This window comes from Aptenodytes patagonicus, chromosome 6, assembly GCF_965638725.1.
Source record: "Aptenodytes patagonicus chromosome 6, bAptPat1.pri.cur, whole genome shotgun sequence".
Taxonomy (NCBI): Eukaryota; Metazoa; Chordata; class Aves; order Sphenisciformes; family Spheniscidae; genus Aptenodytes; species Aptenodytes patagonicus.
In genome coordinates this window covers 7,001,379-7,021,144 of record NC_134954.1, presented here as the reverse complement: position 1 = coordinate 7,021,144, position 19,766 = coordinate 7,001,379, and the positions used below count along the sequence as shown (strand labels likewise).

Genomic DNA, 19,766 nt, shown 5'->3' with positions numbered 1-19,766 from the left:
CACTTTCAAGAGAGATCACACTGTCTTTGCCTGGAAAGTCCTTTAAATCCTAACAAAACCCTCTGAAATCCAGAAACACCTGTAATTTAATGTAACAAGCCTAACCATTAATGCTGCAGTTATTTTAAAATTACTACTGTCCTTAGTTGGCCAACTGTCTGAAACTGTGAACATCTGAAGGCCAGCATGTTGCCTAGCATCTTTTATACTGATGATAGTTTGAATGTTCCTGCGCTAAAAAACACTAATTGCATATACACGAGAAACCGTGTTGCTGACTCCCTAGGCTCTCCTCAGCATTAGGATATTACTGATTTAGGTGCAGACTCTTAGGTCACAAAATCTACATTGCTATTTAAAAGGTAAGTTTCACAGTTGCGAACACCTTGAAAATGATTCAAATAAAACTAAACTAACAAGGAAGCTTTTGTGTGAGTTCGTGGACAGTCCGAAACAACGGCTCAGAGAAAACACTGTCCCACGGTGATCAAAGGAGTCTTACCTTCAAGACACATAGTTTTGCTGATGAGCCCCATCCTTGCTCCCACACGGTACTCCGGGTATGACGGAAAAATAGTAATTTAGGGTTGACTTAGGAAACTACATGGCTGTCAGTCGCGCTCTGTCCACCAGTAGATGGGTAACAAGTGATCCAGGAAGACAGAGGAAGAGGCAGAGTTTTAGCTTCAGCTATAAGACATTTAGCCACTATAAATAACTATCAGCAATTTCAAGTTTGGTCAAGCACGTTAGAGATCATTGTCATTATGCGTTTGAGTAATTTGCACAGTAATCTGTTGATTACTTGTGACATGGGTCACAGAGAGCGTAAGATCAGATTCTGGTTTATCACTTCGTTCCCTTTGATCTCTTGTAGCAGTACAGACTAAAACATTGGTTTAGATCCTAGTTAAAGATCCTTTTTATACAAAAATATTGCTAGATGTGATACTTTCCCTTTGCCTGGTGGCCTTTGCCACCAGTTCTGGATCTGTGGGTATGTATACCCATAGCGTGTATGTAGTATCTACAAGAAAGGAAACGGTCTGGTGTTCCTGACTAAAGACACATTAGGGAAATGCATTCTGCTTCAAACCCTGAGATGTTCAGCATCACACAGGAAATTATCTGCGGCCAAAGAAAATGCTTCCTGGGGCACACCCACGCTGAAAGGGTTAATATAATAGCTGCTTTTATAATAGTAGCTAGAGCACGATTAGCCTGGTAAATGTTATAAATCAAGAAGCAGTATGAAATTGGACATTAAATGTATTGGCTGTTATTATAAAAAGAGAAATTGGATAATTTCCTTTCATTTCTATCTGAAAATGAGAAATTGTCCATGTAATGAATCTCAGTGATCTCCTGAAATGCCTATCATTTATTTGCAAGGTACTTTTCTGCTAAGATAAGGTGTGCATTTGATCTCTCAGAGTTATTCACCATAGCATTTTGCCTAAATGATACTAAACAAGGTTTATAAACATTTGTGCTTGATAACAAGATTAAAAAGACCAAAATACAGAGGACTCGGGCTTTCTGACTCCTACTGTGAAAGGCAGTCCTGGGCAGCTGTTGAATAGGAGATTTTGGATTGCAATTGTGACTTGTGCATGACATGTACCTGACTCCTGCCGTCAACGCTGTTGGTCTTTATTAGCCAGAGGGGTCTAATTTTGGGCACAGTCTCCTAACGATACAGACAGTTAAATCCCACCCAAATATCTTGTATTTCTTTCTAGCTCCACATGGCTATTGAAAACAGAAAAGGAAGGAAGAAATGAAAGATACACTTTTATTGCTAGAATATTTGGTACAGGAGAGAGGGAAAATTACACAGCAATAAGAAAGATTTATGCCTTTCAGTTTACTAGGAATAAATGAATAAATGATAGGATGAATTTTCCACATGCCAAAAACCCAGAATAGTTTATAGATATTTCCAGAAAATTATAAAAAACCCTATAGCTTAGAATCGAATCCATCCAGCAGGATTTGTGTCAATTAAAATATTTCTTTTATTATCTTTTAAAATACTGTTGCTTTGATATGTCTGAGTATGCAAAAAAAATTTTCTTCCATTTCATGCAATCATTTTTTCTTCCATTAAAAAGTATCTCCCTGTCATACAAAAGGTAGCTGCTATGCAGCAGTCAACATGATGAAGTTGTTCAAACTACAAATAAGGAATCAAACCAACCTATCTGGAAATACTGCTAGGGAACGTCTTAATTAATTATCTGGGACTTTAGAACAAAACTGATGATTTATTACTTTCTACCAAAATATGCCAAATAAATTTGGACCTCTATCTCTAACTAGTCCGCCAAAATTAAATTGGTGCAAGCATAAACCCAGTTGCCTCCAAGTATATGCCAAAAGTGTGTTGTTTGAGGGTAAATAAAAGGTAGAAAAAAATAATTTGAGCCTTTAAAAGTTTGAGATAAGTATGTGGTACGAAATCCTGGCTCTAGAAAAAATAACGATCACATTTTCTGAGATGAATCTTACATCCCTGCTTTGTAGCTATTGATCAAGATACCTCTTAACTCTCTATTATTGATCAGATAGTGTTGCTTTTTGCAAAATAATTGCTCTGGAAACTCACTGAACTTTCCTATTTTAAGAACTGTGTAATACCGTCAGCTGGCCCAAAAAATAGAAGGGTATAAAATTAATGTGTTCTTCACATTTGTTAGTTTGCTTAATTTCCAAAGTGTGCATATGTTCATTCTTCTCCCATTTTGCTTGACAAAGAATATTGGAATTTCTTCAGCAAGAAAATATGAAATGGATGTTTCATTTTGAAGGGATGGAAGTTTTCATTTCATTTTGACTCAGAATATCATTTCAGTCTGAAAAAAAGCAAAATTTCTCAGTCTTTCTCAGGGTTTTTTTAAGCTTTCCTGTGGTTTTCCTTTCTGCTATCAAGTATTTCACGCAGTGCAAGAACATTTAATTCCACTTTTAAACTATACATGAAGTATAGAAAAAAAACCAACATGTCTTTTGTCTTCCAACAAGAAAAAAGGTGCTAACTGGGAAGAGAATTACGCCTTAATGGTCTTATACAGTATATGGGCTGTGATGCAAATATTCTTGTAAATCTAAACAAATAAAAGCATACGTTGGTATAACTGGGTGTATCTGGGTTTGCAGAGGAACTTAGTGACAGAAGAGAATTGTGTGCCTTCAACTTTCATGAAACATTCCTCCAGAAATTCTGAACTTTCTGTTCTTTTTTAAAATATAGAGTGGAAGGAAAGCTCTGGCACCCTTGATAACAAACTGATCAAATTGTTCCAGAATTAGTTGAATGTGAAAGGTTAATTAAAGCAGATATTAAATAACCTAGGCTCTGTAGAGCAGTATGGGCTTTTAGCATTTAGTAAACAGCTAATTACACTAGAATACAGGCTTTTTATAGTGAATTATCAGTGCAGAAACAGCCCAACAGTGATTTGCTAGTCAGTACATCTATGAGATTTAAATGAGAAAATTACCGCTTATCTCAGCAAGAAGTAATTGATTTCAATGCACTTAAAAATATATTATCAGTTTCTGCATTTTTTACTTCTTCAGAGAGATATGCCATTTTGTTACATAATGACAAATAATATATAAAGGAATCCTGAAGTTGTACATAAAATTCTGTTTGTATAAATCCAAGGTATTGTCTATGTAAATAAATGTATAGAACTTTTATATATGAAAGTTTATATATAAAGTGCTGTTTATGTAAAATACCCTAAACAGCAATCCTAAAATTAGTTCATGCTTTGCTGAACTAATCTTACAAGTAGACAAGGTGTTGTACACTGTGACCTTGAAACTTCCCAGTTGCCTTTGCTATTCACTTATCCACGTGCATTAAGCCTAGTCAGGAATCACAGTGTAGGTTCGGGTAGTCTGTCTGAATCTCCCGAGTCTTGATCAGTCCCTGAGCTTTTCTAATCTCCACCCAGAGGGATTCCTACAAATGCTCTGGCAGCTTCTGTTTTCATTTTAGATGCGGCAAAAGAGGCCCTGCTCCCCCTCTTGCCTGCTGCGTGAACTAGCGGCATGGACTTGATGGTTTGCTTCCTCTGCCTCGTTCAATTCACACGTATTTCTTCCACCTTTCTGGAGGAATTCTAACCCAAACCTCACCAGTGCTGCACATCTGTGCATATGTATCCATGAGATGAGAAAAGCAGAGAAGGCAGAAAATAGTTTTAATTAACTGAACCAGAAAACAAGATAAAATTATTCTGTAGACTAGTGGTTAATGTGTTCACCAGGGAGGTTTCAGCTCCTGTCCAAATAAGCGTTTCTGTTTGGCGTAAAATGGGTCATCAACTAAATGGAATAATCTTCTGTGTAGTAAAGATCAGAATACAGGTCTTCCAGTACCCTATTCAGTAGTCTACAGAAGAATGATTGCTCACATGCTTTCTGACCTAGTGACCCTTACATATACATATATTTGAATTTACTTAAGATCAAGCTTTTAAAAAAGACCAAAGATCATTATTTTTTCCTCCTGACATCAGTGGGACTACATTATCTCCCTTTGATCTGACTGTCCTTTATTGATCTGAAGATCTCGGGCTTTGTGCGAGTAGCTTCCATTTTAAATGGGCACCACTTGGGCTCCTCAGTGCTTATGTTCCTTTTGAAACTGGTGCTTGGGCATGTTGTTACATTTCACTGATTCTGAAAGTATTAAGAAAACTTCTCAGCCCATAAAATGAGTTGCCAAATCTGGTTCAATTGCCACGTCTTAGTTTACTGACCAAAAAAAATGTAGCATTATTTCCTTTTTTCGCATCTTCAGAAATACTATTTTAATGCTTTCACATCGATAAGTAATAAAATCATCCATTTGCTCAACTTAATTCCAAAAGACAGTCTGCAGCCTACATCCTTTCTTATTTATGCTCAGTGCAATACTGGGAAAAGAAACACGGTATTGGATTCTCTGTCAGAGCGTTTCTTTGTATTGCCCTATCGCTTTGAATTCTAAGTCAGAATGGCTGTGTGCCATTTTACTATCACTTACGTTGAAAATCTGAATTATAAACAAGTGACAAGTTCTCCAATTTAGATTAAGCAAATGTCACAGCTTTCAATCCAATTTATTACATATACCTCAACTTGCACTACGCTTACATAAAAGCAAGAAGGTGCATGTCCCAGAAGGGAGCAATGATACATTTAAAATGTTAAACTAATTAATCTTTTCTGAGTTTCACAGTGTCTCTTGCCTTCCCAGTTTTGTCTTTTAGATAGCAAGATCCCTGGGGTATTTTCTACCACACTCTGAGTTGTACCAAGCTAAACAGACTGTCAGCAATCATCCTAACAAAAAACTACACAAAATCCTTTTTAAAAAGCCTAATTTATTGATGATTTTGCCAATAAGTGTTCTCTCTCAACAAGAGGAAAAGTTATATTTTATAGGACTTCTAAAAAATTAAACCGGCTTTTGTGGTTTACAACTCAACCTTTGTATATATACTCTCTCTGGATGCCAATGTTACACCCTCAAACACAAGGCAAATCCTTTAGATTTAAGAAGTACTGTCTCACAGTATTTACTGATTCATTAGGGTGCAGGGCATGTGGAATTTTAAGCATTAGACTTGCCTTTTAGCTATCGGGTTTTCTTGCTCTGTTCGGTGAGGTAGGAACCTGAAGCCAATGTCAAAGTATCACATATTTATGAATATACCGACAGAACTATCACATATGCCTGAAGTCACTAGCCACAGAGAATTACTTAGAGCCCCAGGGAAGCTGAGTGGCAATGGATAAATGGGGACAGATCCTCAGCTGGTGCAGGCTGTCATAATAACATTCATTTATTTTCTTGGCCTGGAGGCAGAAGTATAATATGCTTTGGGGATCCCCGATTGAGGCAATTTCTCACTCTACTTTCTCACTTTGCCTCTTCATTATCTCATGCAAGCTACCGCTTTCATTGTCATCACTGCTTGAATTCAGATTTTGGCTCATAGTTGCTACATACAGTAGCTCATTCTTATTTTTACAAGAAGGCAAAACCACAACGGGAATGAAGCGGAGTCCCTTTCTTAACCATAATGCAGCAAACACCTTCCAACACACCACAAAGCAACACAAGAAGCATAAATAAAACTATGAATCTTTATAGCACACTCCCTATCGCATCCTCCCAGCACTCCTTTTCCACGGCACTCATTTTAAATGGCAGCCAACTTCAACTGGGTGCTTCAGGCTTTATGCTCAAGCTGTATATGGTTATAAGGAGAAGAAGAAAAGAATTTAAAAAAACAAAAACTAGAAGCTTTGAAGAGCGTCTCCAAATGCTCTTGTAAAAACATAAAGGCTTTAATTAATTAAAATGAAAGTGTTTTATCAACCTTAGCTACAGTGTCACAGTTAATAAGTACTATTCAACAAGGGGGTGACTAACCCTCCTCCTGGGTGCTCATAAAAGATTTGCAAGGACTGGTGCAGGCAGCATAAAAATCTCAAAACAGCACATGTTTAGGAGAGAGCCCCCAGCAAACCAGACAAGAATGCCAATTCAGTTCATTACCAAAAAAAAAGAAAATTAGGACATTTTTTACTTGAGATGGACAGAATTAGCAGAATCAAGAGGTTTGTAGCCACAGTTGAGTTGCTGACACGAAAGGAAAAAGCTAGCATTGACATTTGAAACCTTTGCTTTCCCAGAATGAGTATTCACAAATGCAAAGCAAGTGCCTGATAGTTCCTAAATTCTTCTGAATACAACATGACATAATGCAAATGTATGTATATAAGCTGAATTTCACCTATGTTAGGGCACCAGACCTGGGCTTCTGGATCATTTACATTCCACTTAAGCTTTTGTTCTCTCCAAATGAATGAATTTATTACCAAGTCATGCATATTTAAAAATGTGAGACTACTAAATTCAAGAGCAAAAAAACAAGCCTAACATTTGTATTTAGTGTACTTTCTGAACTCTAGAAAGGGACTTTACATACTGTGAAATAAGGACAGTTCCTACAGTTCTGGATAAATACAGCAACTAAGGTAAAAGTATCTATCTTTGTTGCTGTTGTTGCACAAGTAAAAACCTCCTGCAAACTGAAAAGGGGAAAAAAAAAACCTGAATAACATTCAATCAAAGCTATACACTGCTCCATGATCAGTGTGTGACTAGCAGAACTTACTCTGTCGTGAATGACATCTGGTCCAAATTTGCCAATTGCACTAGAAAATATTTTTTCCCTCTGGAACCTCTGTAGTACAAAGAGTCGGAGAGTCTGTCCATGAGCATGCACACATGCACATTTATATCAATAATAGTTTTGGCATTGTCTAGCATTGTAAATAGTGTGACTACAGATCAGGATCTGTTTTGGAGACAATAAGTTTTCATATGAACAGCCTAAATATTATTTGAAACAGCCACGTGAGATCTGTGTATTGCCTGAAACTGGTAAAGATGGCCAAGTTTCTGAAGGAAGGATTATATTGCAAAAGCAAATTTAAAAGCCACTGAAATCTACACTGTTTAAACAGTACAATTATCAGACCAATATTATAGTGGAAGAAAACAATTCATGAATTAAAAACAACATGGAATGAGATGATGAAGGGCAGCATACTTTTCCAGCACTTCCATATAGCCGCTCTCTGTCAAAAAGACTATTACGCTTTAATTGATATTTCCTATCTCAGGAGCATATAATCTATGTAGGGGTTTTTTGTTTTAATGGTAGAGTGACAAAATTAAATAAAATGGCTGTCTTTTTGAGTCATTTTTTTATTCTTTGTTGTTGAGAAGCAAAGTGTTGTAAAAGAAATGAAAAGTTAAATTTTCCATTAAGCAGTGTTTTAGAACATTGTCTTCGCAAATGGCACTACTGTCTATCCTGCTGTATTTAAAATGGCTTTAAGGGGTGTTTCAACACGGATGTGCAGAGGTGTTTCTCTGCCATTAAAACTGAAGGGGTAATAATTGTTGACACTGCACACATCAGACAATGAAAATTTAGGCAAAACTCTTCCATTTTAGTACATAACATTTTACTCAGTCTGAGACTTTTCCCTAGGTTCTTCCTTTATAAAGCTTGATTTGTAATTTCAAATGTAAAAAGAAGGTGAATGCCCAGAGGTGGCAAAATTTAATGAGTATGCATCTGATCTGAAAATAGGTAACTAAAATAAAAATAAAATAAAAACCATTTTTTAATTTCATAGCAGGTTTTTTCTATATTTATATGACTAAGTTACAGCTAACTAAGCACTCTCTGTACTACAATATTTACTTCTAGATGAGGAAACATGAAAAAATCCTATCAATGCTTACTCAGATTACTGACGGCAATGTAACTGCTTACGAATGACCTCAGCTCTAAAGGCCATTGTGCTGCATGGTTAAGAACATTCCAAGAATTCAGAAGTGCCATTTTGATTTACCCTTTGATAAAAGAATTGTACAGCATATCTTTGAAGGTATAGTCTCCAATATACCCTATATCTGTTTTATACAGCCTTGGATCAATCAATCCATACAAGTCCTTACTGTCATTTCCTGCTGTTCTGAGCATTTCAGACAGAACTTAGGTGAACATATTTCAAACCGGGAACTAAATATCAACTTAAGCAACGCAGCTGATTTACAAACTGCTTGTGAAAAGAGCAGCCTAAACGGAAAGATCAGCGACAGCTTTCATGCAAGATACCTTGTCACCAGTTCTCAGCAGCAAAGCCAGTGGCATTTCCACATTTCCAGTGTGTTTTGGTTGTAGCACACATTTAGCTTGACCAGCGTTACTCTTCGCTTACAATGGCTATGCACAGAACTGCTCCCAGTACCAGCTTTCTGTGATAAATTTCAGATGTCGATGCGAAAGATGGAAGTGCATGATATGTTTTTCCCCACGCTGTGAGCCCAGGGAACTTAGAGTTGGTCATCTCATTATTTAGACTAATGCCTCGGGAGCATTGTATATTTTACTTTGGGTTAATCACATTAGCAATAATGTAATGCATCTACAATGGCCTGGGCTTCTTTCCAAAGCTGTGCTGTTTATGTTCAAGGAAAATAAAGGAACAGACACCTAAAGTGATTCAGAGAACAAACATTTTACTGCTCTAAAAATCACTGACATAATTCACTGGAGGGAACTGTTCTTTCTGAGCCAAGAATTAACTAGCCTCATCTGTAGGAAATTGTCAAAATACATCCGAGCGCAGTTTCTTTTCCTCATACAGATCTTTTGTAAAATCAGTTCTCATTTTTCCTGGCTGGCAAAGCTCATTAGTAGTCTAAGTAAGATGCCAACAAAATGGCCTCATTCCTGACTTTTTTTTTTTTTTTTTTTTTTGAAAGCTGTATTCATCTCCATAGAGTTCATAAAAGTAGCGATTAGGGCATTTGCTATGTGCAAAAATGATACTTCCTGTAATGCAGTGCTGTTTCTGTCTTTTTGCATTAACTGAAAATGCATTTTTAATAATGTTCCGGGATTGTTTTTATTAATACAGTTTCAGAATTGTGTACAAAGCATTTGATCTATAGACTTCCTCACAGCGTGGGGAGAGGTGCGGTAATAATACTGAATTTCTTAAAGCATGTGGAGGCTGATCAATATTGTGGTTTTTTGTACTGCCTCTTATTGCAAGGATGACACAGAGATGCATTTGTGTGTCTATACTTCTCCATTTTGCAACATCTTAAGTTAAAGCAAAAAAGCACCTGCCATCACCAGTAGCTCCTTCTCTCCGCATGATCACTTGTCCTTAACACATGTAGGCTGATATCAGTGCCAATAGGTGCTATTCAGGATACGAGATTATTTGGCTTAAACTAAGGGAAATCAAAACATACCTTTTATTAGTTTTTTCCCAAAACAGTTACAGGGTAAAGAGTTTGGATGGGAGGCATCGCAGTCACCTCATGACAACCTTGCCACTCTGTGCTGTGATCCAATAATATTTCAAAAGCTCAACTTCGTTGGGATTTACTGGGTTGGCACTCAAAAGAAATAACCTCATTACTGCCAAAAGAGGTACCAAATCCCACCCTTTCTCCTAAATCAGTGCTGCACCAATGCTATAATATGATATCAAGGGATCCTCTTATTCTAGGAGTCCCCCCTCTCATCTGAGACCTAAAAGTCGGGTGAAAACAAAATAGCAAAGTGCAGCCTTACTGAGAAAGTGATAATTGCACTGTATATCCCACTACTATCATGCACATTCTTCACGTCTAAACTTCTCTTGCAGTTTTAGAAAATCATTCAAGCTACGTTATTTTGCATGTGTTATTATTTTTCAGTTTCTCTAATCGCAATGTAGTATTCCTGAGTGATGTGACCTTGCAACCACATTTTTCTCCAGAGGTGTCTGCATCTCAATTGGGTCTGAACAGATTTTTTCCAATTTAGAGCAAACCCAATTTTTAATAATTTTTAACATTTTAATATTAAGTGTTCTACTGTTAGCATGAGAGCTTCATTTTAGAAGGCTTCTGGTAGCAATGGAGTTATCTCCAATTTTACATTTGCTGAGGGTTTGGGGTTTGGGTTTTTTCTGTAGCCGAGATTAAAAATAAAAATTTAGGAGGATTACAGTCCTTTCAAGCTTTGCCATCCTTTGCCCATAAATCTATGTCTGATTGCCTACAAGTAATCACATACCTGTTCAGTAAGTAAAGCATGTAACTGAGAAGGGCAGCGACTATTAACTGACTACGGCCATGTAGCCTTATGACGCTCTTCTGGACTTTCTGCTCTTCTTGCTCTTCAAAACAAGAGGGAGCTTATAGACAGAATTTCAACGCTTGAAAAGCAGGCAGTAAAGTGCTTACCTTGTTCTATAGATCTCGGTTTTTACGTAAACGAGCTGCATGAAACTATCTATTTCTTTCACTGAGGAAATAGCACATGACAGCAATACCAGAAAGTGCCATCCACCGGTCAATCTGTTCACGAAACCTACGCCGGACGAGTGATGCCAGTACAATGATACGTGGAAAATTAAACTGACCGCCACCGCCCCTGTATAGCTCAGGAATGCTGAGAGATGGGAAAAATACTAAGGAAAGGCTCTTTGGAAACAGTCGGTGCTGGTCTAACTTTGCTCCTTTTGAAGTCGATGCCGCCAGTGACATCGGCTTGAATGGGAGCGGTTAGGGCCATGCTGAGCGCCTTGTGGAAACCTCCCCTCACACCGCCATTCAGAGTCTACACAAAAACCACGGGGGGGGCATTTGAGAAAGAGGAAGGATGAAGAAAAATTGCTCTTTTGGGGCAGGGGAAGGGGAATGGCTGACACACAAGCACACGACGTACAGTCCAGTCCTTACTGAGGAATAGGAAACAGAACAAAGCTTTGCCGAACTGCCAGAGGGATCTGAACATTGCCAGGTTCCTAGAAAAATGACTGCATCCGAGATGCACATTTTCCAGATAAGGATATAAAAAAGGGGGAAGAGTGATGGAGTTTCCCACATACCTTAAAACGGAAAGTTTATTAATCTAAATTTGGACTACTAAAAATACCATTTTATGAAAGGCTTTTCTTCTCCCTAAGGCAGGAGTAGAAAAGTAAAACATGCAAGTGAATTGTTACTCAGCAAAGTAGAGCTATAAACAGCAAAGTAGAAGGTGATAGCTGTATCACATACCACAGTGCAATGAAAGGTGCAGGAACAACATATGACTATAAGCATATTTAAATAGGAAAACCAAAAGTAAAGGGAAAACCAAAAATGCAGAGGAAAAAAAAAAGTAAAGTGAGGGAGAGTTTCACAGAAGAGACATCAGTACAGAAAAGAAGCAAAATAGTGCTGATCAGCTGATGTCCTGAGTGGATGATTAACATTGCTGCCAAGGGTCTGTGGGTTTCACCAGCTGTCTGTGGGCCTGTTGTGGTTTAACCCGACAGGCAGCTGAACACCACACGCAGTTCATTCACACACCTCCCTTGGTGGGGTGGGGGAGAGAATCGGGGAAAAAAAAGTAAAATTTGTGGGTTGAGATAAAGACAGTTTAATAGGACAGAAAAGGAAGGGAAAATAATAATAATGATAAAAGAATATACCAATTAAGTGATGCACAATGCAGTTGCTCACCACCCACCAACCGATGCCCAGCCAGTCCCCGAGCAGCGGTCGCTGACCCCCGGCCAACTCCCCCCAGTTTCTGTACTGAGCATGACGTCCCATGGTATGGAATGTCCCTCTGGCCAGTTGGGGTCAGCTGTCCTGGCTGTGCCCCCTCCCAGCTTCTCGCTGGCAGGGCATGGGAACCTGAAAAGTCCTTGACTAGTGCAAGCACTGCTTAGCAACAACTAAAACATCGGTGTGTTATCAACATTCTCTTCCTAAATCCAAAACACAGCACTGTGCCAGCTACTAGGAAGAAAATTAACTCTATCCCAGCCAAAACCAGCACAGGGCCACACACTGAAGATATTTAATTGGGCAACCCTTGTGAAGTCCCAGAAAACTGTTCTAGAGAAAGCACAGAAATCAAATTTCTCACGCACTCAGTATCAGAGGCAGGAAGCAACTGTGAGTTTGGATCCCTAAAGACTGCACACGTGTACATATATACAGGAATGTAAAATGGCCTTGCCCTACATTTTTCAGAATCAATCTTTAAAATGGGAATCACAAGCAGCCCACTGCCTTAATATGAAAAAGTCCTGAAGTGACTTGCAGCAATGTGTCAGGAGTTAGATCTGCTTAGTTACCTATAAGCATGCCATTAGGGCAAAGTAGGCGTGCAGAGTGTGTTTGGCAGTCAGTAGCTGCTATTTTTCCAATTTGACATGGAATTCAATGTAATTCATGCAATTACTGTGTCTGTGGACATAAACACACAACTTGCACTTCCCATCCAGCTAGATTTGCTAATCTTTGGTGTAACAAGCCTGTGTGTCATAATGTAATGAACAATATAACAAACGTCTCTTATTCTAGACTGAGAAGCTACTACAATGGTCTTTCCTTAAATCGGAAAACAAGTCCCAGTTCTTACACTGTCACCACGCAGAAGTTCACGTATTTTGGTTGCTGCCAACCTTCACGCTGATTTTATTCCAATTCTACTCACATGCACTGATACTACTACAAATGATGATTTCTAAAAATTCCGCAGAAGTTAAATGATGCTCATTTTAGTCGACTTTGGTTCATATTTTTAAGCAAGAGGCCTGATTCCTCACTACAGATATATTCACATAGCACAATGACAGTCATAATCTACCGCGTGTGCCAGAAGCATTATAGAGACGTAAATCACTGCTTCTCAGAACTCCTGAGCTGGAGTGCCACGCTGTCATGATTGTAAGACATCTGGTAGTGGATTCTGCCATACAGGTGTACCTTGCTACTTCAAAGTGACCAAGATATTTTAGCCCCCTTCCCAGTATCAAGATAAAATAGGATTAACAGAATAGAGAATCAGATACCAGATATCTAAAGATCCAGTTCATTGTTCTAGTTACCATCCGCATAAGTGCATGATGTAAATGTAAATGTAAGCAATCATCTATTTTGAAATTTCAGCATTTTACTTCACACAGCTGCACAGCTGTAGGGAAGTGATTGGCAAAATTTTATGCAGTGTCATTATCCACAATTACACAATCTTTTTGATACTTAAGATCACATCTAGAGACTATAACCTGTGGATCTCTTATAGAGCACTACAGTTCCTTCTTCAACCTTACCTTCTACTTGCATTTACACATTATCTTCACGCATCGCAGCCCTTCTTTACTTGGAAGGCATTTATACAGTTATCATACTAATTCAATTTAATTACCAACTCTGCAACGAAGTAGTTTTCCGTAAGTCCACCAAAAACGGTCCACAGACTTTGCCCGTAGGACTACTGTTTTGCAGTAGCATTTCCCAAAAAATTATCTTACCAGTTTTGTGAAATTACAAGTTCAAAAGTCAAACTATGGCATCTCTTACTCACATGATTCTACAGGTTTAAAACGACACTCTGTTCTATTTCAGTATGTCGTGTATATAAGATAGAAAGCATTAGCCACATGACAAACAGCTGTCATAACCATTTAGGAAGCACTGTTTACCTGATAATTTATTTTAATCCTTCTCAGCATGAAATTAAACTGATTTGTTCTTTCTGCTGTGAGACACAAGTGATCATTCTTGCCTTCAACTTAAAGTGTTTTCATTTATTAACAAAGTCAGCTTGAGCTGAACTTTGAAGATCTATACTCATGCTATAATCCTCCATGGGGTTTATGTCTATCAAAATATTGTACTATAAAAAAGCAGATGTGTTTGACAGCATCAGTCCACAGCAATAGCAATAGCAGCAATATAGCAATCTAGGAGCAAAAGCAGATTTTAGGTGTCAGTTTGTTAGGAATACACATCACACTTACTGCCACACGGACAAGAATAATGGCCTGAGCAATCATTATTTATCCGGAAGGTTTTTTCATTTCAATTGTAATGATTTATTAGAGATGGTGAAACAATCTATTTTGGATTTTGCCCATGTTTCCAGTCTTTACAGTTAATAATTCTGTACTGAATGCAATATGCTGATGATGGATAGCTACAAGCTTCAGATTTATTCATGCAAAAATATTCAAGACTCCTGCTGCAAATGCTGTTTAATGGCCATCTTTAAAAATTGGGTTATAAATCACATACTCAAAAACCCCTTCCTGGTATGTGCAGTTTTTGAGATATAAGCTGAGGCTTAAAGACTGGTTTAGTTACAATGAGACAGCCAGTGGAAGGCTGAGGCAATTGCACTGAGAAGGTGAGTTCTTCCAGTAAAACCTTTGACGAGCAAAGAAGCCAATATTGTTATTAATTATTTTACAGCAGCACTCCTAGGGCTCTAAACAAAATCATAGCTCTGCTAAGCTAGATTTCGTACAAACGTCATGAAGGATGTGCACTTACAAGCTAACTACACAAAACAGATGAGCATGGGGTGAAGGAAGTATTACTATCCCCGTTTTATAGTGAGGCCAGAAACGGAAAGAGATGCCTGACTTTTCACCTCTTGAATTGCCTTTGTTTCCTCACTGATCTAGAAAAGGAAGTGGAAGAGACATGGCTAATTCTGACCTTTATCTGACAGCTCTGTAAAGTCATGTTCCATCAGGTACCCATTCACCATCATACGCTTAGATCAGGGAAAATTGTTACTCGCCTTAGGAGACATTTTTCTTGTAAACTTTCCCAAGCCTGATGTTTTGTTCATTAAATCATTAGCTGCATTAAATAATACACATACAAACAACTGTTTCTTGGGGCTTCATTGGTGCTTGAAGTTGAAAGGTGTTTGGTACAACGGGACAACTTCAGCAGGACAGTGGATAGTGCCACCACCCGTATCATTCTCGGGCCAGTATTCCTGGCACTTCTGAAGAGGTGTGGTGTGGAATCATCTCAGTTTGAGGTGACCGATGAAACCAGGCTTCCCAGTTCTTTGCAGGACGCTCAAATTGACCGGTCATTAAATAAAAAGGGGATGGAATCAACTACGTGCTCTCAGGACATGTTTTCAAATAAAAGCAGTCCTGGCTGCTTCATCTGGAGCATAGCTCACCAGTGTGAGTATATGGTAGGTGCAAACCAGACTCGGTGGGACTGCAAGCAAGATTCAACTTGCATGAACCAGGCTCCGTTCTGCAAACACAGAAAGCCTCTACAGGCCCAGAAGTAGAATTTCAGTCATTAGAATTCAGATTTCAGAGAAATGTCTCTATTTACAGATTTCCTGGCACCTAAAGTGAGGGAGGGCTGAGAATCACACTTTTAAGTATAGACACCAGAAGTTCTGCTCTGCATGCCTAGATCCTCGTGAAGACATGAGTCTATACGTTTTTCTGTGGCTTCCCTGTAGAACGCAGAGATTTTATCCTACAGTGTTGACTTTGTGGTGATTTGAAGTGAGGGAAGTAAAAGTTTGCAACGCCTGAATAATGATTTACTACTCGGTATTCCTATGGATTGGTGTTGTATTTCTTACTACCGGTTCCCCTGACAATTTGGGATTTATCTTTTCATCCATTTTCATTTCAAACTCTATAAGAAAAGACGTTATCGACTGCTTTGTATTCAGTGACAAATTCCTCCCCTTATTACCAAATGCATTCTGACTGTTGCTAAAAAAATGATGCACTTGATTGCACACGGGGATTTAAATACTGTCAACTGTAAAGGGTCCTTCTGCAGACTAACGCACAGTTCCTAGCAATGCTTAGGCCTAATTGCTAGAGACTGGCTGAAGTCACAAGCTTCACTTCCAGATTTTGAATATAGCAGCTTTGAACAATCTCTGAATCCAGGTTTTGATCCAGACATTATTTAAAAACATAAAACCACACACACACCCCCAAAAAAAAGACCCAAAGGAAAAAGAACAACACAGAGCAGCTTTCAGGATTTTGAATTCCTCCTTATCTAGGGCATTCAAATCTAAGACATTACTAAAGCCTATCTAAATACACAGAGTAGATAAACTCCACTGCAATATAGATCTGATTAAAAATTCATTGCATTTGTTTTTATGGAAGAAGAGTCATCCTAAATGTTTAATTTATAGAATAAAAAGATGCAAAAATAGAAAGGCAGAAATAAAAGCATACAATATTTAGAAGAGCCAAGAAGAAGTGAACAAGGAATAGAGAGCAACCAGGAAATTGGGAAAGAAGGACGGAAAAGGGAGACTGCAAGAAGTAAAACAAGTTAACAGGGGAAAAGAGACAAAGTTGACAGCAAGAAAGGAGAAAAAGTACTAAGAAAATATTTTTCTGACCATCCATTAAATCTTCTGACGGAAATGGAAAACTGAGAAGGTTAAAAGGGGAAAGATGTTTATGCAAATATTAACAATAGAGTATTTCTTTGAGGCCGTCTAGTAATTTATACGAATTTTAGGTTTGCAAATTCTAGTGGCAACAGCATTAGATCTAGCAGGTCTTTTGAGGAAGTCAAGGATGTAAACTTGAAGTGCATATCTGTGCTTAATTTCAGTTGTCTTGACTGTCTCATATAATTTGTTATGCTTTGTTTTTTCAACATTTGCAATTTAAAAATAGCATTCTAGTTCATGTCAAGTATATCGGAGTTAATTATAGCAGACCATGATTTTCAGTGCTAGGTGCCTGATGTCAGGCTCCCAAGCCTATGTTTGGATATGAAATAATTAGCCTCAATTTCAGAACTGACTGAACTGAGTCTGCTTAGTGCATACTTAATAAAATGGCTAATGTTCAAATTATTACAAAAATATATTGCTATTTTAATGCATTAAAAAACTCTCCCATAGAATGCAAAGAATGATCTGGTCCTTTTCCCAAGGGACTTTAAATCAATAGGTGAGATTGTGCTATCCACACTAATTTCCAGTAGCGAGATACTATTCCATGAGAAAAACAGCAATGGCATCTGACCCTGTGTTTTAAACAAGAGTAGAGACCAGACCGAAGGAAAGCATCAGCTGTGGCTCTGTGGCATTTATGTGGCACAGAAGCCGCCTTTTCTTTTTCGTATATGGATAATCTAAGACTGAAGTGTGATTTCATTAGATATTTATTGCTGGTTTTTTTCTGGCTTTAAATGTAATACTCCTGTTAAGGTTTCATGTGAGTATCTTCATATGTGCCGTATTATAATAACCTATTGTCTGCAGAATAAACAAGGCAAAACAGCTAGCTATTCTCTGTAACTATAAGGATTAGAAATTATACATGCAGAGAAGCTTAAGCATACCACAAATTCTGCGAAACTCTCTAAATCCAGATTTTTTTTCTATGCCAGTGGATTCCTGCTGTCAATGGGATTAGTAATTATATCACTGTTACTGAAACAATATTACAGCCAGAAACTCTGGTTCCTATTGGAAGGCCCCCTTGCCTACCCTTTTTCACATTTGCTGCTACAGTCCTTTTAGTCCCGGGTGAAATGTTTTCTGTTGTCTTGGCTCATTCTATAATAAACGCATCACAACTCCAATACACACAAGCAGTCAGAACTGGCAGTTTCTCAACTCCAGTAAGTTCAGAACTGCATGAAGGCTAAATTACTTCTGTCCCGGGAGACTGATTCTTTGAGGTCAAGTCAAGCTCATTAAGGAGAAGAGAGTGTGGGGAAGTTTGTGCTGTAGCCTTTCAGCTGCACCTATCATGCGTAAATGCTTTGAATTTTTTTTTATTTCCAGAACTGTGCAGACCCTTAACTATTGTACTGCTGGTGTATTTCTGCATTGGCCAAGTAGTGTTGTCAGCGAACACATCTAGCGAATAAACGTAGTCTAATAAACAGGGCATGTAATTGCATTTAGGAGACTGGGATTCTCTTTCTGATTCTGACCTGTTTTATGAGTTTGGGACCATGGCACCTGCATTTGTGCCATTGTTTCAGCCTTCGCATCCCGCTGTAGTTACGCTGTACACTCTGCCGTGCAGGGCTGTCTCACGCTGCTTAGTTTTACAATGCCGAGCACAGATAAGGCCCCAGACACCACTGTTCCGTACATAACAATAACAAATCCAATGTCAGACAGATGGTTAAACCTCCATGTAATGCTTCTTTCTCTTTTCCCATGTAAATGTTTCCATTTTAACGAAATGGAAAATACCTAACTTGCTTTACTCCAAACTAATGGATAGGTTAGTGCCATCAGAAGCTTTTTCTAGCAATATAAAGAACAACAGGACAAAAAAAAAGGAAAAGAAACAGCTATTCATTCTGTCTCCTTGTTGAGTCAGCACCAGGATCATTATTTTTAATAAAAAGATAGAAATATTTATGCCTGAAGGACTCAGATTTGTTGACGCTCAAGAGCTACGATAGAAACAAACGTCTTTTTTCTCTTCTATTCAGTATTTACATATAAAAAGCATCTACTTTGCATATAGTTCCTGTCATTGTCTCTGACTGAATAAGAGTCTGTGCATAATATTTACAGGAAAGAATGCTGAGGTATGTAATTGTTCGTATTAAATATTACTTTTAAATTTATTTTGATGTGTTATTACCAAAAGCAAAAATATACTTAAGAACGAAGACTGTCAGAAAAACAGTAAAGTGTCCTTAAATGAAAATCTAGTGAAAGAGTGTATTTTATTTGCATCAGTAAATTCTGTATTAGCTTGGTGGACCTGATACTATGTGGGAGCTTGTGAGGCATTCGGGGGCTGTTGGTCAGCCTAGCCATGGGCTTCAGATTCCGGTGATGAGAAGGTTCGTCATTCATCATCCCTCACTGCTCTCCTTCCTTTCTTGGTGTGAACATCGGCACAAGCCTCTGTCATTCAACTCATAACATTTCTCCTCAGTTCGGAGTATCAGCCACATTCAAAATGTGTCAATTCTCCCACCGCGTTGCTTTTAACAGCCAACTTAATTTTTTTCCTGTCCGTATCAGCAAAATACCACCCAGGTTCTCATCCCCTTGCACATCACCCACTGCAGTCTCCTCTGTGGGCTGCTTCCCTGTACCTTGTACACCAAGTAAAGCCCTTTCCAAAAGCCACAAGCTATCCATAATGTAGCACGGTCAAGAAACGCCAGAGCCCTGCAGTCCTATTCTCCACATACCTCTCTAACTCCAGTTCCTCCTCGACACCTCTCTTCTGCCAGTAATTAAGGAATTCGTAGCACAGGTTGATGACTTGATTGTCTCTCCCCAGATACGGATCAGAGCCAGGGTAAAGATCTGATCTCAGGTGTTATGAGTGGCAGTTAAAAAGAATCTCAAGTTTCCTAAAAACTTATTAAGAACTTCCTTGAT

General features: G+C 38.3%; 1 protein-coding gene across 1 annotated transcript in view; it reads left to right on the top strand.

Annotated features, from left to right (window-relative positions):
- The window catches only part of SLC9A9 (solute carrier family 9 member A9), a 218,327-nt gene that overhangs the window by 135,948 nt on the left and 62,613 nt on the right, over window positions 1-19,766 (top strand). The gene's annotated exons all lie outside the window — the stretch shown is intronic.